The following is a 26578-nucleotide window of genomic DNA, read 5'->3' as shown; positions in this document are numbered from 1 at the left end:
GTGATTGCTGATGCTCTCTCTCGTGCGCCCTGTTCCTAAATGTTTACGTGACTGACCATTGTTACGTATTGTCATGTTCTCTCTGTCCTGTCTGCTCCCGCCTGGTCTTGTTTTCTTCTTTCCTCTTAAATGTTGCTTCCTGTGTGAAGGTTGCTGAGGTCTGTGGAGGAGGTTGGCTAGGGTGAACACATAGACCCTCATCAATTTGTGGTGCAGAAGCTGTGTCAATTTGGAACTTAGAGGCTGGTATTTTCTTCCGGGGCCATTGTTGGTCCCCGGTTTTATGGGGGGGAATGTGACGACCCTCCCACTCCGTCTGCTGTATTCTGTTTGTTCTTGTTTCCTTATTAGGATGCCGGTGGGCGGAGTTGGGGAGGGTCGTCAGCTACATGGGAAACACCTGGGCCAGGTGTGTCCCAGGATAAATAGACCTCCTCTACATTCATGGTGGAGACTCTCTCCATGCAGACACCATTGTAGATTGTGTTGTGGTTCTTGGTGGTCTTTTGTTTATTTGCTTTGGCACCTTTCAACAACCTGCATTATCACATTCATGCATGCAAAACACTCACTTACACTGCTGATTACTGATTACACACACCATTGTATATTATACTTAGTTACTTATTTAATAAATATATATATATTGCTACTCCTTATCTCCACGTTGTCTCCCTTTGTTACGGGCTTTGAGCCGGTTCGTGACACCGCTAAGGATGAATGATGATCTGTCGGCTTGCGCCTCATCATCCATCTCCTCTCCTGCATAGAGGGGTCTTATCCCGTCATCATAGGACGGGAGGTCCTCCTCCCAATGGGGGCCATCAAGAAGCATTTAAGGAAAATGTCAATTTTCAGTGTACAAATAATGACATTTATTCAAACAGGTGGCCAAAAATAATAATCTGAAAGCCAAGGCCCCAATAAGCCACACCTCCAATCTTTTAATAGGCTGCCACCTCTACAGTATATTATTTAAAATATTCTAATTGTACCCCTCCCATTACAAAAAGGTTCCAGTTTGAACCTTTACACAGGGGTTCCTCAATAAACCTTTTTGAACTGGAAAGGTTCCCTCTGTGTGGCAATTTTTTGAATCCCAAAAGGTTCTTCCAGGCTCCTTTACTTCTAAGAGTGTATGAATTAATTATATTTTAAACAAATAGATGAAACAGAGTGGGCGTTGTCCTCAGCTGTGCTCTGACCAGCCTCAATCACAGCACACCATGGTATGTCTGTTTGTGTGTATGTGTGTGTGTGTGTGTGTGTGTCTGTCTCACCGGTGCTCTGTGCCGCCTTGACCAGCCCCTGTCTCAGCACCTCCCTGACCCAGGGCTTGACCTTCTCGCACCCCCCACTCCCCACAACAGAAACCACCAGGTTGGGGGATGGAACCCCCCAGTGGGCCGTCATCAGACTGTACACGATCTGAGGTGGGGTGTCGCATGACAGTCGCAAGAACTGACCAATAGGAAGAGAAAAGGAGAAGAGGGTGGGGAAGGGTCAATGAGTATCGCCACACAAAGTTATGATGCTCAAAGAGGCTACATAAAGTGCTGCTTGCTAGTTGCTTGTTTTGCCTATATGGTGTAGCTAATCGAAAGTGAAGAGATATCAGTACAGGTGAGAACATTCCGCCCACCATGGTTCCATAGAATGCCAGACAGACGTTCTGCAACATACAGCCCAACCAGACCTGATGTAGATGAGCAAAAGACTGAAATGAACTACATTCACATATTTGTAATTTAGTGTAAATGAATGGCTATGTGACCTATTCATTTCATAACATATAGCATCATGAGATTAACATGAACTCAATCTCTCAGTAGGATCATGTGGTAACATAGCTGAGTCAATTGATAGTTATGAGTTGACGGGCACTAAGCCAACTACCTAATTCATGAATCAGCCAGTCACACACCATGTGTGTGTCCTAATGTTATTTATACCTTAGTAATACCCTGGGCTGATTGATTGAGTGTGGGACACGGATGAATAAACACACCGTCCTCCATGAGATCAACAACAAGGGCCAGAAGCCAAACCCAAGACACTAGTGTTGTGTGTGTGTGTGTTAGTTTGCCCTTGCATGAGTGTGTGTGTGCTTGCATATGTGCAAGTGTATGCACGCACATGTGTGCATATGTGCATGCTCTTACATGTGTGCATATGTTGGTATGTGGATGCTCTTACATGTGTGTGTTACTTACATGGCTGTGTCTCCTGCCAGCCCCTGCGAATTCCAGCTCTCCGAAGGCGTCGGTGGGGTACTCTGAGGAGTGCTGGGAACTGTCCCACTGGCTGACGATGGCGGCTCCGAAATAGTCTCCCGTAGCGTTGGAGCCATGAGTCTCCCGCATGCCCCCACACTGACACAATGCCCCATTGCTGACAGGGAGAGACACATACACACACACAAACAACACACACACACAACATTTGCTTTGCATAGACCAGACACATTTTGAATTGTAACTGTAACTATATTGTGTCAGATAAAGGGACAACTCAGTGACCCAGAGAAAGGCTGTACCTTAAAGAGTCCTCTACGAATGTGGTGCATACTCGCTTCCTGATGATGTTGGGGATCCAGCTCTGGGAGAGAAAGAGTTGATTAAGAGTAACTATCTCGGCTATAGATGTTGAATTTTATGTGAAACTGGATGTATAGTAGCAATTAGCAAAAAGCCAAGTCATCATGCACATTGTACGAAAGTGTGTGTGTGGACTACATGGACATGTTTTTGTGCAAGGGCTGCTAAGGATTAGCATAACACAAAAATCCCCATAAACATCTGTCGGTTTAAGCTGTGTCGCACCTCCGCATCTGTGGTGAAAAGTGACAGCGCTACTCCCCCTATCGCGGTGTTTGTCTGACCATGAGACCTCCTGAAAATCGGTCTGTAGCAAAGCCCTCTGTGGAAAGATGAGACTCTCACAAACACAATGTGCTCTGCTCTACGACCCACATGCGTCTTGGGACTGAAGTCGGTACAGCCGATCTGCCAACTTCTGTCTGTAGCGTCTGAACGGTTTGGGCCACACATACATATATACACACGTGTGTGTGTGTGTGTGTGTGTGTGTGTGTGTGTGTGTGTGTGTGTGTGTGTGTGTGTGTGTGTGTGTGTGTGTGTGTGTGTGTGTGTGTGTGTGTGTGTGTGTGTGTGTGTGTGTACATATATATAGGGACTGTTTAGTGCCAAAAACATGTTAAAAAACGGTTTCCTGATCTTTCTTATAAATGTATATCTGATCTTTCTTAGATCTGATATCTATCAGATAAGACAGACACTTCAGAATAATCTTCCTTTAGATTTTTGGGGGGGAATATCTGTTGTTCCATGTAGTAAATCTGTTATTCAATGCATATGGGCTAATATCAGTAATAGTTGTGTTTTTACCAAGGTTCCTAACCCTGACCGTCATTCTGAATGCAGGTTGATCCATAAGATTTTCTGGATTTTTGTTTTAGATTCCGTCTCTCACAGTTGAAGTGTACCTATGATAAAAATGACAGACCTCTACATGCATTGTAAGTAGGAAAACCTGCAAAATCGGCAGTGTATCAAATACTTGTTCTCCCCACTGTATGTCCAATATACCACGACTAAGGACTGCTCTTATGCTCGACGCAACAAGGAGTGCCTGGATACAGCCTTTAGCTGTGGTATATTGGCAATTCACCACAAACTCCCAAGGTGCCTTATTGCGATTATAAACCAGTTACCAACACAATTAGAACAGTAAACAAGTAATTGTGTCAAACCCATGGTATATTGTCTGATATAGCATGGCTTTCAGACAAATCAGCATCAAGGACCCAAACTACCCGGTTTATAACACTGTTCCATTGTCTATAATATGGGTCCACACGTTTCAGTGTTAAATTAAAGGTTGAGTAAGTTTGAATTTTGTCCACAAATGTACCCAATTTTCTATGTAAATAGTTTGTGTAAATGCCATAATGCAGTTATTTTGTTTGAGACTTCTCTTGTTAGCTGAAATCGTATTTTTGTAGCTGTCGCGCTAGCTGTTTAGTCCAAACACAGTAACAAATCATGGGATTTTATCATAGGAAATTAACACCTGTGATAAAGTAGCCTCTGCTTCCAGGCCTCGCATTGTTCTCAAGAGTCTGGGGAAGTTCATATTGGAAAGGTAGGTATGAGTGGAATGCTGACTACCAGCGGCTGCTGGCTAATTGGCTGTGAGAAACACAAATTATCCAGATTAAGATCATTTACGGTGCTAGCATTGTTGGCATTCTATATATTGTTTTGAATAAATGTTGTATATAATTTGGTTGAAAATGACACTACCCAAAGTGGGCTCATGTGAAAATGATTGGCTTTCGGAGTCACCTCTCCGCCTTCGTTCATAGACATGGGAATTAGGGGTTCTGAGGGTGCAGCAGCAACAACCCCTGAAATTCTGAAGAAAAAAATTACAACAATACAGTAGTGCATTGGGCCTTTAATAGTCCTGTATTAGCAGACCAATATATCCGTCTGCAGCGCCAGCAATGACACAACTATTTCCTGCATCTATACCTTTGTTTGAATGTGCCTAATCCAAATTGTTTAAAAAAAAATTACAGTCTCCAGCCACCCAGGCCATTTATCATCTCTGGAACCAACAGGACCCTGAATAGCTTCTACCCCCAAGCCATAAGACTGCTAAACAAGACTGCTAAATAGCTAATCAAATGGCTACTCGGGCTACCTCCTGTGAGGGGCAGCGGTCTAAGGCACTGCATCTCAGTGCTAGAGGCATCACCAGAGACTCTGGTTAGATCCCGGGCTGTATCACAACCGGTTGTGATCGGAAGTCCCATAGGGTGGCACACAAATGTCCCAGCGTCATCCGGGTTAGGGGAGGGTTTGGCCGGGGTACGCCATCATTGTAAAATCTTACTGACTTGCCTAGTTAAATAAAATAAAAATAACTACATTGACTCTTTTTTGCACTAACTCTATGCACACATTGAACTCTGCCCACACACTTACACCCCAACACACACATACACCCAACACACTTTCACACTCACCACATACGCTGCTGTTACTGTCTATAATATATCCTGTTGCCTAGTCACTTTACACCTACCTATATGTACATTTGAAGTGAGAAGTTTACATACACGTAGGTTGGAGTCCAAAAATGTCTTGTTAACAAACTATAGTTTTGGCAAGTCCGTTAGGACATCTACTTTTGTGCATGACAACTAATTTTTCCAACAATTGTTTACAGACAGATTATTTAACTTATAATTCACTGTATCACAATTCCTGTATGTCAGAAGTTTAAATACACTAAGTTGACTGTGCCTTTAAACAGCTTGGAAAATTCCAGATAATGATGTCATGGCTTTAGAAGTTTCTGATAGGCTAATTGACATAATTTGTGTCAATTGGAGGTGTACCTGTGAATGTTTTTCAAGGCCTACCTTCAAACTCAGTGCCTCTTTGCTTGACATCATGGGAAAAATCAAACGAAAATCAGCCAAGACCTCAGAAAATAAATTGTAGACCTCCACGAATCGGGTTCATCCATGGGAGCAATTTCCAAACACCTGAAGGTACCACGCTCATCTGTACAAACAATAGTACGCAAGTATAAACACCATGGGACCACAGCCGTCATACCGCTCAGGAAGGAGACACGTTCTGTCTCCTAGAGATGAACGTACTTTGCTGCGAAAAGTGCAAATCAATCCCAGAACAGCAGCAAAGGACCTTGTGAAGACCTTGTGAAGTCCTATATCGACATAACCTGAAAGGCCGCTCAGCAAGGAAGAAGCCACTGCTCCAAAACCGCCATAAAAAAGTGCACATGGGGACAAGGATCATAATTTTTGGAGAAATGTAATCTGGTCTGATGAGACAAAAATAGAACTGTTTGGTCATAATGACCATCATTATGTTTGGAGAAAAAGGGGGAGGCTTGCAAGCCGAAGAATACCATCCCAACCGTGAAGCACGGGGTGGCAGCATCATGTTGTGGGGGTGCTTTCCTGCAGGAGGGACTGGTGCACTTCACAAAATAGATGGCATCATGAGAAAGAAAAATTGTGTATATATTGAAGTAACAGCTCAAGAAATCAGTCAGGAAGTTAAAGCTTGGTCGCAAATAAGTCTTCCAAATGGACCCCAAGCAAACTTCCAAATTTATGGCAAAATGGCCTAAGGCCAACAAAGTCAAGGTATTGGAGTGGCCTATCACAAAGCCCTGACCTCAAACCTATAGAAAATATGTCGGCAGAACTGAAAAAGTGTGTGAAAGCAAAGAGGCCTACAAACCTGACTCAGTTACACCAGTTCTGTCAGGAGGAATGGGCCAAAAATTCACCCAACTTATTGTGTGAAGCTTGTGGAAGGCTACCCAAAATATTTGACCCAAGTTGAACAATTTAAAGGCAATGCTACCAAATAATAATTGAGTGTATGTAAACTTCTGACCCACTGGGAATGTGATGAAAGAAATAAAAGCTGAAATAAAATCACTCTACTATTATTCTGACATTTCACATTCTTAAAATAAAGTGGTGATCCTAACTGACCTAAAACAGGGAATGTTTTACTGGGATTAAATGTCAGGAAATGTGAAAAACTGAGTTTAAATGTAGTTGGATAAGGTGTATGTAAACTTCCGACTTCAACTGTACATTCTGTAGCTACCTCAGTTACCTTGTACCCCTGCACATCGACTCAGTACTGGTACTTCTTGTATATAGCCACGTTATTGTTATTCTTTATTCACTGTGTATTTGTTCCTTGTGTCATTATTTCTATTTGCATTGTTGGAAAATGACCTGTAAGTAAGCATTTCAATGTTGTTTATGAAGCATGTGTCAAATAAACTTTGATTTGATTTGTTGGGAGTGGCAAACAGCTTGAATACACTCCACCTTCTTTTAAGCTTACTGACAAGACGTTCCACAGGCTTTATTACCGAAGAGGAGGTGAAAGCGTGGTAGGGACTAATAATAAAAAGGTACTATCTTGACCCCTAAGGTGCACCATTGGCTGTTTTGAGGTCACACTGCTTGGTCATAATTATGTAGGGGAGAGTTGGGTAAGTTGAGCCATTTTTTACATTCAGCATCACTATTTCAAGAGAAATATAGTATTCTTTCTAACAAAGACACTGTATCTACATTAATTTTCGGATGTTGTTTTTCCCCTGGAAATAATCACAATTCACGTAAACATAACAGTTTTGAAAACATGGCTTGTCAAACGTAGTCTTTTGAAAAAAATGATCCCGGTTATGAGGTAAGTTGAGCATAAAGGAAAGGGTGAGTTGAGCCACCTTGGGGTAAGTTGAGCATAAAGGAAAGGGTGAGTTGAGCCACCTTGGGGTAAGTTGAGCATAAAGGAAAGGGTGAGTTGAGCCACCTTGGGGTTAGTGGGTGATGGTGTTCTGTGACAGTGGGTGATGGTGTTCTGTGACAGTGGGTGATGGTGCTCTGTGACAGTGGGTGATGGTGTTCTGTGACAGTGGGTGATGGTGCTCTGTGACAGTGGGTGATGGTGCTCTGTGACAGTGGGTGATGGTGCTCTGTGACAGTGGGTGATGGTGTTCTGTGACAGTGGGTGATGGTGCTCTGTGACAGTGGGTGATGGTGCTCTGTGACAGTGGGTGATGGTGCTCTGTGACAGTGGGTGATGGTGCTCTGTGACAGTGGGTGATGGTGCTCTGTGACAGTGGGTGATGGTGCTGGTCGGTCAAAGTTTAATTAATGGATTGGGGGTGTGATATATTGTATATCTTAAATGCATGCCTACATTCATATATTAGATCTCTGTTCAATATCACTTATCCTTCCATTTCTTGAGCAGTTGTATGGGACAGGGATGTTGTTTTGATGTGCCGATTTGTAGGCAAGTTCTCTCCATAAAACTGGTCTGCGAGATTGCCATGTTTATCAAGCTCAGACTCCATGTCATCAGATCAGACCTTGTGTGCCTCTGCTACTCTGTCATAGCCTCTCTTTCACACAGGTACATGGTCCTTTTATTTTATGGTCAATGTACCATTCAGTCTATTTTCTCCATCTCTTGCTGCTGCTGAATGGACTTCTTCCCTTCTCTCAATTCCTTGGGGGGCTAAACGTGCTGGTTTTAAATGTGTATACACTGGGCATGACGATGTCTGCTCTTTAACAATAGTTTAAATGCATGATACATTGCATAAAACTGACAAAATGTTAGAATTTGTATGGTCTATGGTGGCCATTGGCTGAACTTATGTTGACCAACGGACATTGGCTCAACTTACGCCAAGGCAAACATATTGACTATATTAGCCCATACATGATACACTTTCATGATAGGTTTAGGATCTCACATTGTAGCTTATACACCCCAGCTGATGTACATTTTTTTAAGTACTTTGGTTTAGATACAAGCATCATTAAACCTATAACACAATATATTAATTTAACTATGAAAATCGTTTTTTTGGAACTAACTTGCTCACCACTTTTTCCATGTTGTTTCTTCCTTCACATACTCCATGGAATGATTTCATATTTGGTGTATGGACGGTTTCCCAGAAACAAGGGGTGGCTCAACTAACTATTTGGGTCAACTTACCCCACTCTCTCCTACCTATAACTAATGGTACAGTGGGCATACTTTACAGGGTACCACTACAGTGACAAGCATTTGTATCCCTTTAAGTACAATGTGCAACATTTTATTCTGAGACTGTGGGATACTGTAAGTGTTAAGTAAACAAACTGTAGACTAATCCAACTGGTAGAACCTGACTAGCAATAGCTGCTGAAAGCGGATTGGCATTCAATTCAGAACTCATGTCCCATTGACCCACACCCTAGTACCTGTCATAGCATGCTCAGTGCATATAGAAGTTATACTGTACTGGAAGTGCATTAAGATGGCTAGTCTCTCTCTCAAACTTTCAGATCTTGTTATGATGAGAAATCAGGCCTAGGCTAGAAAAACGGACCCTCTAGCTGATTGGCAGCTTTTCATGCAATTGAGAAATATGTACTACCTCAATCAAGAAAGCTAAATCTAGCTGCTTCCGAAGTTCTATCTCCGACTCTACTGGTGATCTGTTAGACTTTGGGAAAACAGTAAATGCACTGAAGCGTGGAAATTCCTCTCCTTCCCTTCTTAAGCAAGCGGTGTCAAACTCTAGCATCATAACTGAGATAAATAAGAATTGATGTTTTTAATCAGTTCTGTCAACTTCTAGTTAATCTTTGCTTTCATTACAACAGCTTTGGACTTGTGATGCGCTCGACACCTTGTGCAAGATTGATGTTAAAAAAGAAAAGGAAAAAAAACACAGCTGCTGATTTGCTTGATCCTTTCTTGCTGCAGCCTTCTGCTGATCTGATTGCAGAATCTTTAACACTCCATTTTAACTTAACAATTATTTCTGGTACCATCCCCAGGATCTGGATTATCACCCCATTTCAAATGATCTTGCCTAGCAGCAGAAATGATAGAATCCTTTGTAAATATTCAACTTAAATCCCTTTTAACTACGAAATAAAGTACCTTCGGAGGGTATCAGACTCCTTGACCTTTTCCACATTGTTATGTTACAGCCTTATTCTAAGGCAGTCTACACAATACCCCATTATGACAAAGTGAAAACAGACTTTTAGAAATATTAGCTAATTTATTAAAAAAACAAATACCTTATTTACATAGGTATTCAGACCCTTTGCTATGACACTTGAAATTGAGCTCAGGTGCATCCTGTTTCCATTGATCATCCTTGAGATGTTTCTACAACTTGATTGGACATGACTTGGAAAGACACACACCTATCTATATAAGGTCCCACATTTGACAGTGCATGTCAGAGCAAAAAAAACAAGCCATGAGGTCGAAGGAATTGTCTGTAGAGCTCCGAGACAGGATTGTGTCGAGGCACAGATCTGGGGAAGGGTACCAATACAATTCTGCAGCATTGAAGGTCCCCAAGACCACAGTGGCCTCCATCATTATTAATTAGAAGAAGTTAAAGAACCACCAAGACTCTTCCTAGAGCTGAAAGTACAGAGAGATCCTTGATGAAAACCTTCTCCAGAGCACTCAGGACCTAAAACTGGGGCAAAGGTTCACCTTACAACAGGACAATGACCCTAAGCACACAGCCAAGACAATGCAGGAGTGGCTTCGGGACAAGTCTCTGAACGTCCTTGATTGGCCCAGCCAGAGCCCGGACTTGAACTCGAACGAACATCTCTGGAGAGACCTGAAAATAGCTGTGCAGCGATGCTCCCCATCCAACCTGACAGAGCTTGAGAGGATCTGCGATGCTCCCCAAATACAGTTGTGCCAAGCTTGTTGCGTCATACCCAAGAAGACTCGATGCTCTAATCGCTGCCAAAGGTGCTTCAACAAAGGACTGAGTAAAGTGTCTGAATACTTATGTCAATTTGATATCTGTTTTTTACTTCAAATAAAATTAGCAAACATTTCTAATAACCTGTTTTGACTTCGTCATTATTGCGTGTGTAGATTGAGGAAAAAAAACAACATTTTAATCAATTTTAGAATAAGGCTACAACATAACAAAATGTAGAAAAAGTCCAGGGGTCTGAATACTTTCAGAAAGCACTGTGTATTCTAAAATGTACACCAGTCAGTGCTATGACCTGCTATGACCTGCTCTGAAACCTATCTTCACTACCTCTAGGTTTTAAATTATGTTCTTAATGGTTTGGATAATAAGAAACACTGTGTCCATGTTTATTGACCTGTCTAATGATGGCTTCAACACTGTGGCTCACTCATTACTTATTCAGAGGCTTTCAATTGGACTTGACCAGTAGCTGGTTTGAAAATAATTTAAAAGGACAGAATACAGAGTATATTTACTGATGGAGTTCAATCAGGTTGTTTAGACATAACAAAGGGTGTCCACAGTATCCTTGGTCTGAATCTTTAAAAAAAAATTGTATGCATATTGACACTGTGGTATATTCTATTGCCACCACAGCTGACAGGGCTCTGTCAGAGCTTCAATCTGCCTTTATTGCCCTGTAGAAAGCCCTGGTTGAACTGAAGTTCATTCTTAATGCAGGTAAAACCATGTATATGTTATTTTCCAAATCACGTAAAAATGTATCTGATGATTTATGTATATGTTTTGGATGGAGACCTCATTGTGTCCCCGCTTATGAATGTCTGCCACTGTATTGAAGCAATTGGATGCAGTTTACCAAAGTGCATTGTATTTTATTAAGGGCGATGTGTACTGAAGCTATCACTGCATTTATCAGAAAGTAGGCTGACCTTCCTTGAAGTCTCAGAGCGAAGCATTGTGCTCTTTTTGTCTATAAAGCCCTCTTGCATATGCTTACGCCATACCTTACCTCATTGTTAACCTTCAGACTTAAGTTACCAAACCCGGACTCAGGAATGGCTAAATCTTGAGATTCCTTCAATACCCTTCACTCTCCTTCCAGACTCACATTTAGCATCTCCAATCCAAAATTAAATCTAGAATTGGCTTCCTATTTTGCAACAAAGCAAACATACCCTCGTAAAACTGACTATCCTACCGATCCTTGACTTTAGCAATGTAATTTACAAAATAGCCTCCAACACTCTACTCAACAAATTGGATGTAATCTATCACAGTGCCATTCGTTTTGTCACCAAAGCCCCATATACTACCCACCACTGCGACCTGTTTGCTCTCGTTGGCTGGCCCTCGCTTCAAATTCGTCGCCAAACACACTGTCTCCAGGTCATCTATAAGTCTTTGCGAGTTAAGCCCGCCTTATCTCAGCTCACTGGTCACCATAGCAGCACCCACCTGTAGCACACGCTCCAGCAGGTATATTTCACTGGTTACCCCCAAAGCCAATTCCCCCTTTGGCCACCTTTCCTTCAAGTTCTCTGGTGCCGATGACTGGAACAAATTGCAAAAAAATCACTGAAGCTGGAAACCTATATCTCCCTCACTTACTTCAAGCATTTTTTTATTTTTATTTTATTTCACCTTTATTTTACCAGGTAAGCTAGTTGGGAACAAGTTCTCATTTACAACTGTGACCTGGCCAAGATAAAGCAAAGCAGTGCGACACGAACAACAGAGTTACACATGGAATAAACAAGCGTACAGTCAATAACACAATAGAAAAAAAGGAAGTCTATATACAGTGTGTGCAAATGGCGTGAGGAGGTAGGCAATAAATAGGCCATAGTAGCGATGTAATTACAATTTAGCAGATTAACACTGGAGTGATAAATGAGCAGATGATGTGCAAATAGAGATACTGGTGTGCAAAATAGCAGAAAGTAAATAAAAACAATATAGGGATGAGGTAGGTAGATTGGGTGGGTGGGCTATTTACAGATGGGCAATCATCTGTCAGGGCAGCTTACAGATTATTGCACCTGTACATAGACCATCTGTAAATAGCCCACCCAACTACCTCATCCCCATATTGTTTTTTTGTACCCCAGTATCTCTACTTTCATCTTCTGCACATCACTCCAGTGTTTAGTTGCTAAATTGTCATTATTTCACCACTATGGCCTATTTATTGCCTACCTCCTCACGCCATTTGCACACACTGTATATAGACTTTCTATTGTGTTATTGACTGTACGCTTGTTTATTCCATGTGTAACTCGGTGTTGTTTGTGTCGCACTGCTTTATCTTGGCCAAGTCGCAGTTGTAAATGAGAACTTGCTCTCAGCTGGCCAACCTGGTTAACTAAAAGGTGAAATAAAAATACATGTAAAAAAAAAAATCCACTGATTTAGGTTAATCTGCTTTTTGTATTTTTGCGCCTCATGTTGAATGATCTCCAAACATCCTTAAAGTTGGTCCTTCTACGGCAATTCAGGCGGATGTTAGAGGGCGTTTTTACGGGAAGAATGTGTTTGTTTCATGATTGTATTTAGGTTTGTGTTTTGTGTTTGCTTTTCCATGTGTATAAACTGTAGATAAACTGTAGATATGTACAGTATAGGAAAACGAGTGGAGAAGATTAAAGGTACCACTAGACAAGAGAAATACCTTCCTCTCTCAATAGGCAGGTTTCCAATCACCCCGGTATATTCAACAAAAACACTGTCACAAAAATAACTTGTGGCACCTGTAATGGGAAGGGCAACTAAATAGGAGAATGGTTCTAAAAGATCCACAAAATGTTTCTGTTTGACAGGAACTTTCTTTGATGGAAAAGTGTTTCTTCTAATAAATAATGAACTATATAACACACTTATGTTTAAAATGCAGTAAATGTGTGTAGACAAAACAAGCTGCTCAGTTACTACTCTGCCAGCAGGAGATCCGGGTGGCCAGGCTGTGCGCACAGCAGTGGTGGTTCTAGACCATTTCAACTGGGGGGAGGCCAAGCTGGGGCCAGTTGTACTGTTACAGGGGCCAGTTACATTAGAAGTTGTTGTTGTCATGTCATTTTCTTCACTGAATTGCAGTCATTAGCAGGCAAAATACCATGTTCCACGTTGCTACTGTCAAATACCAGATGTACAGAAAAGAACGAATTCAAAAATTAGTTATGTACAAATTATTGCATACTCCACATCTAGGGGGGCCACAAGGGGGTCCAAAATTGTTGCCACAGGGGCACTGCTAGTGGCGCCCAGTGCTTGGATTGTTTTGTCAGCCATTTGCTATGAGGGGGGACTGCAAGGTAAATGGACATCCTGGGGTGCTGAAATGTGCGCTCAGTTCTTCTGGAACTGGCCTATCAGGTAGTCAATTGTTGGCGCTAAAGAGCAAATTGTACTTGTATTTTAAATCATAAAAAGTAATTGGGAGCCTGCTGGATGGATTCTGGGACTTGATAAACTGGACAGCAACATCCAACAGTCGAATAACAGTCAAAGGGATACACTAGCTAGAATCTTCTCACGGACCAGGTAAGACAAAAATGCATGGCTCTGTGAATTCCCAATTCGCAACAGCGTATTTTGTTTCAGATGCTAGGTAGTGGACAGGGTGTGTTCACTAAATCATTGGAATTGACATATGAAAAATGGAAATGTAGCCTATTTTAGATGTTTTGTTAGTTCTCCTTGAAATGGTCAAATAACTTAAGCATAGATTGTTAACTTTATTTCTAATTTGGCACACAGAAACTAGAGGACATAGTAACTTGGTCAAAAATAATGGCCCCGATTGGCCTACAGGGGTCGCTGTTGTAAGCAGTCTCACGAACCCTCATATCTGTTGCCCCGTTTGACCTAGAGACTATAAACTTTGTATGTAGGCTGTTTCCGCATGTTGAATACATTTGCCACAAGGACCCATAAGGTCCGTCAGGATAAACTTTCCTCCATCTTGGACATTTTGGAAAACGTATTCTCATGAACCAAATAATATCAAAGTTGACAGTTTGATAAAAGCTAAAAGGGATTGGTAAAATCTATCAGTCCCAAGACCCAAGCAAAGAAAATATAATTCTGACCTTCATTTACCTGCATATCCAGACCTTATATTTTGCCTCACAATGAACTGAACTGTTTTAAAATGTTATTTTCAGGACAACCAGGACTACACATAGAACACAAAACAATTTGACAAACAGTTGCAATCATGAGTTTTATTGACAAATGTATTAAAAAAAGTCCGCCAACACAAAAACCTGATAAAAATGAATTTATTAGAATGTTGTCATACAAAAATTGTTTCTTCAGTTAGAAATTAATATCCAACTAGTTAGTGACAACTGTGTGGAGTTTGTGACAGCAACTACGTGAGCTTATTAATGTATTATAGACACTATGTCCCGGAATGTCCTATGATATTCTATGTCGAAGAACCCCTTACCTTCTAACAACTTTTGTGTAGCTTGTGAGCGTCATAGAGCAAAACATGTTACACGTGTTCATGAGTCTCAGCTTTTTCATAGATAGCTACAAACTATTAAAAGCGCAAACCATTCTTACTCTACAGGCGTTTTTGTAAAAAAAAAATACTGATGTATAATAAATAGACAAATCCAAAAATGGTACAACCCAGTAGTATGTAGCTTAAACACAATGTTTAAAAGGGGTTAGAAGCCCTAAATCACGCCGGCCTTAAGAGATGGCTGAGTTATCGATAAATCAGGAAGTCCGATTTTACGGGTCCATTTAAATCCTTTGTAAATCCACTCCAATGGCCTGTCAACTTAAAACATTTTAGGGTCATCACAAACATGACCATGTATAGCATATGTTTGGCATGGATATCATTAAAAAGGAGGAAGCTTAACAATGCCCTTTTTTGACTACGTAACACTAATGTTTAAAATAATCAAAGAAAATCTTCCTCTTGAACGAAGATTCAGATTCACTCTTTAGACTCATCCTAAAGAGTTTGAAAAAAATCACATTGATGCATTCAAAGATGACCACACTATGCCAGTAGATGCTTATTAGCACATACGCTAATATGCAAGAAATACTTCTCATGAACTATAGGACTAAATGGCACCAAATTTGGAATTTTCTCAAACTAAGGGATTGTCCATTTAAACCACTGTAAATCCACTCCACAGTGGCCTATCAACTTGTGTCATCACTATTATGGCCAGTACCTAAGATGAACCACACTGAATTTGCTATTGACAATAAACTGTTAACCACTAAATCATTATATACGTAAAGCTAATACTCAAAATCTGCCATCATCATCTTCTCATGAACCATATGTCAGATTCACTCCAGATTTTATATTTAGACTTATTACATCAGTCTAATGGTTTTGAGAAGAGAAAAAATGTTGCAGCACTCAAATATGGCCACATTGTACCTATAGATGCATGTTAGCACAAATGCTAATGCAAAAAAAAAAACATTTTCTTCACATGAATGAAAAATCAGATTAACTCTCAATTTGGTATATAGACTCAAGGAATTTGAGAATGATTAGTTGCTGCATTTAAAAGTGGGCCACGCTACACCACTAGATACACCATATGACACCAGGGATATAAGAACTGAACCGATGGACATGGGGCCATGAAATTTGGTATGTAAACCTTATGTACAGTATATGTCCTTAGAAGCTGTGTAAATATAAAGTCACTGCAACCTTTGATGGCTGCACCAGACCAGCTGGTAGCCACTATGGATGTCATTAGCATCCTATGGTGCCACTGGTGCCAGAGCAATGACTATTGTCTAATGCAAAAAAAAAAAAAAAAATATGGGCAAGCCAAAATAAATATTGTGATTAGTATATCTGTATAATCACATAGTTGCCCTATTATATGGTATGAACATAGTGAAAAGTGGATTATTCAGGAAGATGAGAAACCCGGTGTAACGGGTTTCTTCTACCTCCTTCTCTGACGAAGAGGTGGAATAAGGATCGGACCAAAATGCAACGTGGTTCGTTCGATACATCTTTAATGAAGAAGAACACGAACAATACAAAACAACAAACGTCGAAAACCGAAACAGCCCTGACTGGTGCAACAAACAGAGACAGGAACAATCACCCACAAACACACAGTGAAACCCAGGCTACCTAAATATGGTTCCCAATCAGAGACAACGATAATCACCTGACTGATTGAGAACCGCCTCAGGCAGCCATAGACTAATCTATACACCCCACACAACCCCAAGACAAAACACACTACAAATAAACCCATGTCACACCCTGGCCTGACTCAATAAATGAAGATAACATAATAAATATAGACCAGGGCGTGACACCCGGAAGTCCTGCCACTTGCACAGTCTGCGTATTACAGCTGTGAGATTGTAGTGACGTATTTTGGAACGCTGATGTGGAGTGTATCAACTGAGATTTAAATCATTTACACACAAATATTGAATTCCTGGACTTTATTTTGTCAATGATGACCGCAATATAGCTACATGCACACTAATAATGAAAATATTTCACAAATCTTAACGTAAACCATTAGTCAAATTGACCCCAGAATTGGTATATAAACTCATTATATTAACTAATGACTGTTGCATTAAAAAATAACCAACCTACAGCACTACACTAAACTTCACTTGCGGTATTGAGAAACATGGTAATGATGTCACATGATAGTTCCTACATATAGAGTGCTTGCTTTGATAACCAACTGATATGGTCTTTTCTATCATCCTGTGAACCTTGTTGTAGAGGACTTATGGACTTAAATCATTGTGCAACATCATGGGAAAGATCTGGCCATTGTCTTTCAGCTCGAAAAATAGGATTTCTACTGCTGTGAGCGTTTAAATGCTGCCTGCTCAATGTATTTCCATCACATTTCAAATTGTAGGCTACTGATGGTTGTCATAAAAACTGTTGTGTTACTTAGAAAATTATGAGATTATTATGGACAAGAAAAATATTTATATTTGTCAAATGGCTGCCAATCATCGATCATCAGGTCTCCTGAGAAGTTCATCATAACTTATTTCCTCTGTAGCATAATAAACTGCATGCTTTTCCGAGTTGTAGTGGGAGGACCACATATCATATCATCATGTAACTCCAAGTTTCCTTTAACGTCATTAATTTTACCGGCAAAAAGATCCCACCATGTGGAATGAACAAATTGTCAACATTTAGGAAATTATCTCCTGTTTCCGTCATCTTATTCTTGGCTTTTTTTATGCTTCATAATTTATCCGCATGGGGTAATCGTCTTGGTAGCCAACTTGATTCTTCTTGCATGTCCTACTGAGGTGAAAAAACATTGGATTGGTGTAAACATGGGAGAGAGTTTCCTTCCACCAGTCTTTTTTTCTTCTTTTTGAATCCAAGTCACATTGAGTTTGACTTTATAATTTAAAGGGCCAATCAGCAGTTGAAACAAAAACAAAGCATTATACCCTTCTAAAATAACTTTGATGCACATAAATGGTAATTTTTTGCTTACATTTTTAAGTATAAAATTACATTTGTTTTCATTGCTTTTTCAAATAACAAATGTGCCCACTCTGGTCTTGGCACATGTGGTCCAGCCAACAGTTCACAGATAAAGTGCCTATAGGCTAGCCTATACGATGAGATCATAATGGATAAAAGAATAATGTTTGTATTTGTCAAATGGCAGCCAAGCAACATGCCACCAGGTGTCTATTTATAGTCCCCAGGTCCAGAACAAATTCAAGGAAACATACAGTATTATACAGAGCCATTAGTGCATGGAGCTCCCTTCCATCTTATATAGCACAAGTGACCAGCAAACCTGGTTCCCAAAAACAAATAAAGCAACACCGCAAGGCACAACACCTCTCCCCCATGTTACCTACTTGTTGTGTGTATGTACTGACATGTATGTGTAACTGATTGATGCAGACACACTACATGTTAATGTTTTTCAATGTTTGTAAATTGTAAAGTCTTTGTCTTTAATGTCTTTTTCGTGATATGTTGGACCCCAGTAAGACTAGCTGATGCCATTGGCTAATGGGGACCCTAATAAATCAAAGCATCAATCATCATGTCACCAGAATTAAGAACCTGGATATTTATTTGAAAAGAGCACCAAGCTCATCACTGTGCACTTTCACCACTCTGTGAAGTTCATCATAACATAATTTGTAAGGTAATAAATTGCATCCAAGTCATAGGAGGACAACACATATAATCATGTGAATCCAAGTTTACTTCAATATAATGCTTTTATATCAATATTTGCACATAAATGCATTTTCCATAGCCATTTCATGCGGATTAATTTTAGACACAAAAAGATCCCACCATGTGGAACTAACAAATTGTCTGTCACATTTATATAATTATATCGCCACTTCCTGTTTCCATCACAGCTGTAGTGATTTTTTTATTCGGTATGACAATTATTTATTTTATTTTACCTTTATTTAACCAGGTAGGCTAGTTGAGAACAAGTTCTCAATTACAACTGCGACCTGGCCAAGATAAAGCATAGCAGTGTGAACAGACAACAGAGTTACACATGGAGTAAACAATAAACAAGTCAATAACACAGTAGAAAAAGAAAAAGAGTCTATATACATTGTGTGCAAAAAGCATGAGGAGGTAGGCGAATAATTACAATTTAGCAGATTAACACTGGAGTGAAATGATCAACTGGTCATGTGCAGATAGATACTTGTGCCCCATAGAAACTGTGGATGAAAACATGGTCTTTGTCTCTATTTCCTGTCTCTTCAATAGAGTTTGTCCAGTCTTATCTCTCCTTTGTTTCTATTTCTCGGGAACAATGAATGTAATGCATAGTACTACCATACCAGCATGTGTGCTATCATCCCTTATCTTTTGTGACTGACACAAATTGTGTCATTTAAATTCTCAAGTTTAGTTTACGAGGCTGCATACATATACAGAACTTATGTGCCAATTTTCACTCACAGAGTTTTGCTTTTTCACTCCGTCCAAATAGGGTTAGAAAAACCTTTCAGCTTTTGTATGTCAAGAGAAAACTCATCCAACTACTTTGCTTGTGGGACAGTTGGCAGCTGCTGTACAACTTAAATTAGTCGTATGTCCAACCTCTCGTCCTATCAGTTCATGCATAAAAAAGATGGACTAGCCTACCCTGGTGATTCGAGACGCGTGTCACAAGAGCGTTATGTTTTTACAACAACGCATACATTATCGAGTCAATGCCACTCAAAAAACGGTTAAACGTTGACCAAAAAAAATGCAATAAAGTCATTCAGAACCTTGTTAGAAGGTATGAACAAAACAGCAAGCCTACAGTAGTATTCCTAGCCTACATTGATGAGTAAGTAACTGTCACAAGGATTGAGAATTCAGCTATTCTTGTCTCCCAGTCACCACACAGGAATAATGTGCCATTTACGATCAATTTGCAGTTGTGCCGATTTATTTAAAACATATTTGCCAAACACAATAGCTTTATACTATAGAACCTTGAGGTGGTAGATTTTTGCCAATGAATGTAAAGCTACTGGCATTGATGAATGTAAAGCTACTGGCATTGATGAATGTAAAGCTACTGGCATTGATGAATGTAAAGCTACTGGCATTGATGAATGTAAAGCTACTGGCATTGATGAATGTAAAGCTACTGGCATTGATGAATGTAAAGCTACTGGCATTGATGAATGTAAAGCTACAGGTATTGATGAATGTAAAGCTACTGGTATTGATGAATGTAAAGCTACTGGTATTGATGAATGTAAAGCTACTGGTATTGATGAATGTAAAGCTACTGGCATTGATGAATGTAGGCTATATCAAGATTAGGGTACAACAGGTTAGGTGGAACTGTAAGACCAAGATTAAGTTACAAGTTTACCGGTTCTGTAAGCACTTTAGCCTACTGAATTTCAGCAACAGAAAAGAGAGCAATTGGTTAAATAAAGAAATACCACGAAATGGAGAGGAATGACATAGGCTACTGCAATTTTACATCTAGATTGATTTTTCTTTTGCGATAAATGTTATTTATTCTATAATAAAAGTCAGTTAATACTATACTTTCTGCATTCAGTGAAATATTTAACACAGAAACAGAAAACAGTATGCTAGCATTCACACCCGATTTTGGCTTGCCAAAACCCAAAGAAAAAAAATAACACCTTATGGCACAATGGGGACTGAAGAGACATTTTTATGCATTTTGCATTATATGTTGCATTTGTATTAAATAGCCTATGTGATATGTGGTTGTGATACAACTGTGATATGTGGTTGTCTCGCTTAGCTATCTTAAGAAGAATGCACTAGCTGTTGGTCGCTCTGGATGGGAGTGTCTGCTGAATGACGAAATTATAAATGTACACTACATGACCAAAAGTATGTGGACACCTGCTCCTCAAACGTCTCATTCCAAAGTCATGTGCATCAATATGGAGTTGGCCCCCCCTTTGCTGCTATAACATCCTCCACTCTTCTAGGAAGGCTTTGCACTAGATGCTGGATCATTGCTGTGGGGACTTAATTTCATTCAGCCACAAGAGCCAGGTCGGGCACTGATGTTGGGCGATTCGGCCTGGCTCGCAGTCAGCGTTCCAATTCATCCCAATGGTGTTCAATGGGATTGAGATCAGGGCTCTGTGCAGGCCAGTCAAGTTCTTCCACAGCCTCCCGAGTGGCGCAGTGGTCCAAGGCTGTGCCACTAGACATCCTGGTTCAAGTCCCGGCTCTGCCACAGCAGGCCGCGACCGGGAGACCCATGGGGTGGTGCACATTTGGCCCAGCATCGTCCATAAGGAGAGGGTTTGGCCTGCAGGGATGTCCTTGTCCCATCACGCTCTAGAGACTCCTGTGGCGGGCCGGATGCTGGCACGTTGACACGGTCGCCAAATGTACGTGTTTCCTCTGACACATTGGTGTGGCTGGCTTCTGGGTTAAGCAGGCATTGTGTCAAGAAGCAGTGCGGCTTGGTTGGGTTTCGGAGGACGCATGGCTCTCGATCTTCACTCTCCTGAATCCGTACGGGAGTTGCAGCAATGAGACAAGACTGTAACTACCAATTGGATACCACAAAATTGGGGGAGAAAGTTTTTCCACACCAATCTCAACAAACCATTTCTGTATGGATCTTGCTTTGTGCACAGGGCATTGGCATGCTGAAACAGGAAAGTGTACTATAGAATATCAATGTATGCTGTAAGATTTCCCTTCAATGGAACTAAGGGGCCTAGCAATAACCATGAAAAACAGCCCCAGATCATTATTCCTCCTCCACCAAAGTTTACAGTATGCAGTCGGGCAGGTAGCGTTCTCTTGGCATCCGCCAAAACGCGTTTCCAGAGTCCAATGGCGGCGAGCTTTACATTGCGCATGGTGCATAGTTAGGCTTGTGTGTGGCTGCTAGGCCATGGAAAGCAATTTCATGAAGCTGCCCACAAAACAGTTATTGTGCTGACTTGGCTTCCAGAGGCCGTTTGGAACTCGGTAGTGAGTGTTGCAGCCAAGAACTCTTCAGCACTCGGCGATCCCATTCTGTGAGCTTTTTAATGTATTATTTTTTATTTTTTTACTTACATTTAACTAGGCAAGTCAGTTAAGTACAAATTCTAATTCACAATGATGGCCTCCTGAGGGGACGGGGCCTGGGATAAACAATAAAAATAAGTGCAATATAAATATAGGACAAAACACACATCACAGCAAGAGAGACAACACAACACTAAGTAAAGAGAAACCTAAGACAACAACAGAGCAAGGCAGCAACACATGACAACACAACGTGGTACAAACATTATTGGGCTTGTGTGGCCTACCACTTCGTAGCTGAGCAGTTGTTACCCCTAGACATGTCCACTTCACAATAACAGCAATTACATTTAAGCTGGGCAGCTCTGGCAGGGCAGAAATTTTACAAACTGACTTGGAAAGGTGCAGCTTTGAAAGTCACTGGGCTCTTCAGTAAAGCCATTCTACTTCCAATGTGTCTAGGGAGATTGCATGGCTGTGTGCTCGATTTTAGACACCTGGCTGAAATAGCCGAATCCACTCATTTGAAGAGGTGTCCACATACTGTTGTATATATACAGTGTATATTTATGTATATTTTGTATTTGGTATGTTGTTTTGTTCACTTTTTGGACCCCAGGTAGAGTACTGCTGCCTCAAAAGCAGCTAATTGGGGATAAAATAATCCTAAAAAGACACGGGCTATTTAATGAAATTGCGTGACACGTGTTTAGAATAGTAAAACCAAACCTGATCTTTGTCGGATTTTCTTCTTCCCGTTCTTCCTTCGCCTCCTTCATGCTCTTTATCCGTCATTACGCACTCTTGCCCCCTCCCTCCCGCCTCTTCTCCGGTCATGTCTAGATGGATTCCAGCTTTTGTCAAATTGACGTCAAAAGTAGTTTTTTGTGCATTTTTATCTAAACCTAACCCTTCTCTTAAATGCTATGAAAAGTCCGTTTTTACAAAAGCCGTATCCCTCCTAGACAAAAACAAATCTCGAATAGGTCCGACGCCAGGACAATAACAGTTCAAATCTAATTTTTAAATTTGAAATTGACTGCTGGAATTGGACCGCATATAGAGCTAGAGCTGCGCTCCCCCACAACCACGGCGCTTCCGAAATAAACTTACAGAGTTCGATGTAGCTGTGTGTAGGCCTATATAGCCAAGCCCACGACAGGTATGTTGCAGACACGTTGTAGAGATGGGATGATATAGAGCAGGGGAGTGGGAGGAGACCAAATGGTAAATTTATATTTAGGAAGCCCACCATTCTAAAGCCAACTGAATCACTCTACAAACAAACCACAGGAGGCTGCAGAGGGGAGAACAGCTCATAATAATTACCAGAATGGAGCAAATGGAATGGCATCATACACCTGGAAATCATGCGTTTGATGTATTTGATAGCTATTCACTATCGCTGCTCCAGTCATTAAGACGAGCCAGTGCCAACAACCTCCTGTGAAACAATAGCAAAATATGTTGATAATGAAGTTTCACATGACCCCCCCATATAATTGATTTAAAATTATATTTACAACCACAAATAACAATAACTAGCGGCCCTGCTTATACACGTGCATATCGACTTTGCCACTTCAGCATGCTTTTGTGGCACAGTCGATGCCAGAAGGTGGAGGTTTCGCCAACCTCCATGGGCGAGCTCACTCTCGCTGCCTGTTTCATTACACTACGATGTATATTACACTACGACACTACGGCTGCAGACAATGATCAACTAGGGGGAATTCAGATTTTCAACATTTTGATGCCATATTATTTTATTTATTTGATTTAACCTTTCTTTTAACGAGGCAAGTCAGTTAAGAACACATTCTTATTTACAATGACGGCCTATTTATAATTATATAAAATATATGCAACACATTTTCCCCCAACAACTTTCTGTGCCAATGCACCACACAACCAATAAACAAAGCATACAGACTTCGGCCACTTCAGTATCATGGTTTGCTTTTTCAACACCACAATAAATAGACTACGTCAATTCCGACAAATAGAAAGTACTTCCTCCCTACCTTGTAGGCCTACGCAGTATCGAATCCTTGCCTTGACAATCTTTGAATGTTATTATTATTTATCGTTGTAACAGATGTCTCTTTCCATTCATCAAATGGCTGTTGCACAAGTCTGGATTGATTGATAATTGTGTCAGGTAAAAATAAATAGGTATACAGTATACACAAAGTACACATATTGTTGTGACGGGGATTGCACAATAAAGTCGGGAATTTATTTCCATTGTGGTCCCTGCTTTTTTTGGACATAAATACATATATAATTACATAGATACAGACAAATTACAGCAGTACAGACAAAAAAAAAATGTTCGACCTCAAATTGACTTTGAGGGGGGAGTTTAAGAACAAGCTTGTTTTGTCTGGCCTGCAGTTTATTCTTTACATATTTGGGGCTGCTGGTGAACCATGATCTTCAGGCATAATCTAAGTGGCACTGGACCAACACATTAGCCAGTCTTTAATAGGTAGGAAGGTGTCTGGTCAGAGTTCCTGACATATCGTACCGGTCAGAGTTCCTGACATATCGTACCGGTCAGAGTTCCTGACATATCGGTCAGAGTTCCTGACATATCGTACTAGTCAGAGTCCCTGACACATCGTACCGGTCAGAGTTCCTGACATATCGTACCGGTCAGAGTTCCTGACATATCGTACCGGTCAGAGTTCCTGACATATCGTACCGGTCAGAGTTCCTGACATGTCGTACTGGTCTTACTCTGTCATTTCTGTCATTTCTTCCTTTTTTTCTTCTATTTTTCCTGTGGCATTATCCAAATTGTATTCTTATTCAGACTCTTGAAATATTTGCTCTATACAACCTAAATGTATCCTTAACATGTGAATGTAATTACGGCCTTTGTAAAGACAGCAAAGATATATTGTGTATGTTTAGTACATGTTCTTTATATGCTCTTGAATAAAAATGTATGAAAGAAAAGTATGTGTGGAAAGACGTAGTGCACATAGTTAACTTCTGCAGTTAACTTCCCGTGCACCGAATAAAAAAGAAGTTAAATTGGTTTCCATCGCATTTTTATCTCTTGGGCTAGTGATGGTTTTGCCACACAAAAAAAACAGCTCACATACAGAGTGGGTATAGCCTACATGATGAGATTATTATGGACAAAAGTGCAAGATTATTTTTATTTATCAAACGGCACCAAACTTCGATCATCATGTCACCAGAATAGACCCTCGATATTTATTGAAAGGAGCATTAAACTCATCACCATTCACTTTCACCACCACCCCGTGAAGGTCATCATAAATGATTTAATCTGTTGCCTAATAAACTGCATGTTTTCCCATGGTGCCGTGACTTTATTATCCAACATGTACTTTACTCGCGTAAAAAAATTGGATGGCAACCTGGTTAATGTTAAACCATTTTGAGGAGGCTGGAATTATATTTTGGACAATGTGCGCATGTGCTTGAAGTATCTAATCGGATTAAAACATTGTGACTCGTTGTTTTTATGCCACATACCACAAAAGGTAATACATTTTAAAAGTTAAATGATAAATATTTAGTCTACATGCAAGTGTTAGGTTCTATGTGCGCGAGGAATAGACCCTTGGATTGGAGAGGAGGCAGAGCGCGCATTTAGCGTTCCTGAATAACTAGACCTAACAGGAAGAATGATGATCTACAACAGACAGCGCGTCTCAGTATCAAATATAAAAATACATCCAGACTGACCTGCTACCGCGCCTTTCGAGACCCTACAAACGGTCTAAAGTAGACTCACAACTGACCCAAATGGAATGAAACATTCAAATCACAGGCCTTTGTCACCGTTATTCAAATGACATTTTCACTGCAGTCTAGAGTAGAATTTTGTACTCGCTTGAAAACGATAATGCAATTGCAGGGAACCTAAAACTGGCCGAAACAGGTAACCCTAATCGAGTCTTGTATTATTCCACGTCCTTGCTCAAGGCATAGACCAAATTGCACAGTACTAAGCAATATTGTATCTATACAATTTCAAGCCAACCCCATGGCCATTTCATATAGTGGGTTACCATAGCATGTTTGTGTTAGAGACTATCTGAAATCCCACAGCTGTGGTCTTGGACTGATTCATGTAAATGTCAGAAATGTCATTTCGAAAATGGATCTTATTGAATGTCTGGCTTCTCAAACTAACTCTGACATTTTGTTAATTACTGAGACTTGGTTAAAAAAGTATGTGCCAGACTCTGATATGTCTCTAAATGGATATAATGTTTAAAGATCTGACAGTGCTGGCAGAAGTGGAGGTGTCTCCAAATTCACGAAGAACAACTTGAATATTACTGTGTGTATTACCACCTCTGTCCCTAAGCAATTTGAATGGATTGTCCTAAATGTGAGCCTTTGTAATAATGCTCAACTAACATTAGTGGGAGTTTATTGCCCTCCCTTGGCCCTCCCAATTGCTCTTAGCAAATTATCTGACTTGCTAACTATACTCATTCTGAATTTTGGGTGATCTTAACCTGGATTGGTTGATGCCAGTATCAGATAGACTGACATATATTTGTACTGAGCTAAATTTAACTCAACTGGTAACTAAATCAGCTTGCCCCAACTTAAAACACCCTGAGAAATCTACTATTTTGGATATCATTCTGAAAGTACAGAGCTAATGGAATCTTTGCTAACAAGCTCAGTGACCATTGTCCCATTGCCTGC

At 40.5% G+C, this 26578-nt stretch overlaps 1 pseudogene; it reads right to left on the bottom strand.

Annotated features, from left to right (window-relative positions):
* Window positions 1–23051, bottom strand: part of LOC135555297 (transient receptor potential cation channel subfamily M member 4-like) — an 81037-nt pseudogene extending 57986 nt beyond the window's left edge.
* Window positions 23052–26578: the final 3527 nt, after the last annotated feature.

This window comes from Oncorhynchus masou, chromosome 15 (genome assembly GCF_036934945.1).
Source record: "Oncorhynchus masou masou isolate Uvic2021 chromosome 15, UVic_Omas_1.1, whole genome shotgun sequence".
NCBI classification, from domain to species: Eukaryota; Metazoa; Chordata; class Actinopteri; order Salmoniformes; family Salmonidae; genus Oncorhynchus; species Oncorhynchus masou.
The sequence above is the reverse complement of the archived record's forward strand: the minus strand, read 5'-3'. Positions and strand labels throughout refer to the sequence as shown.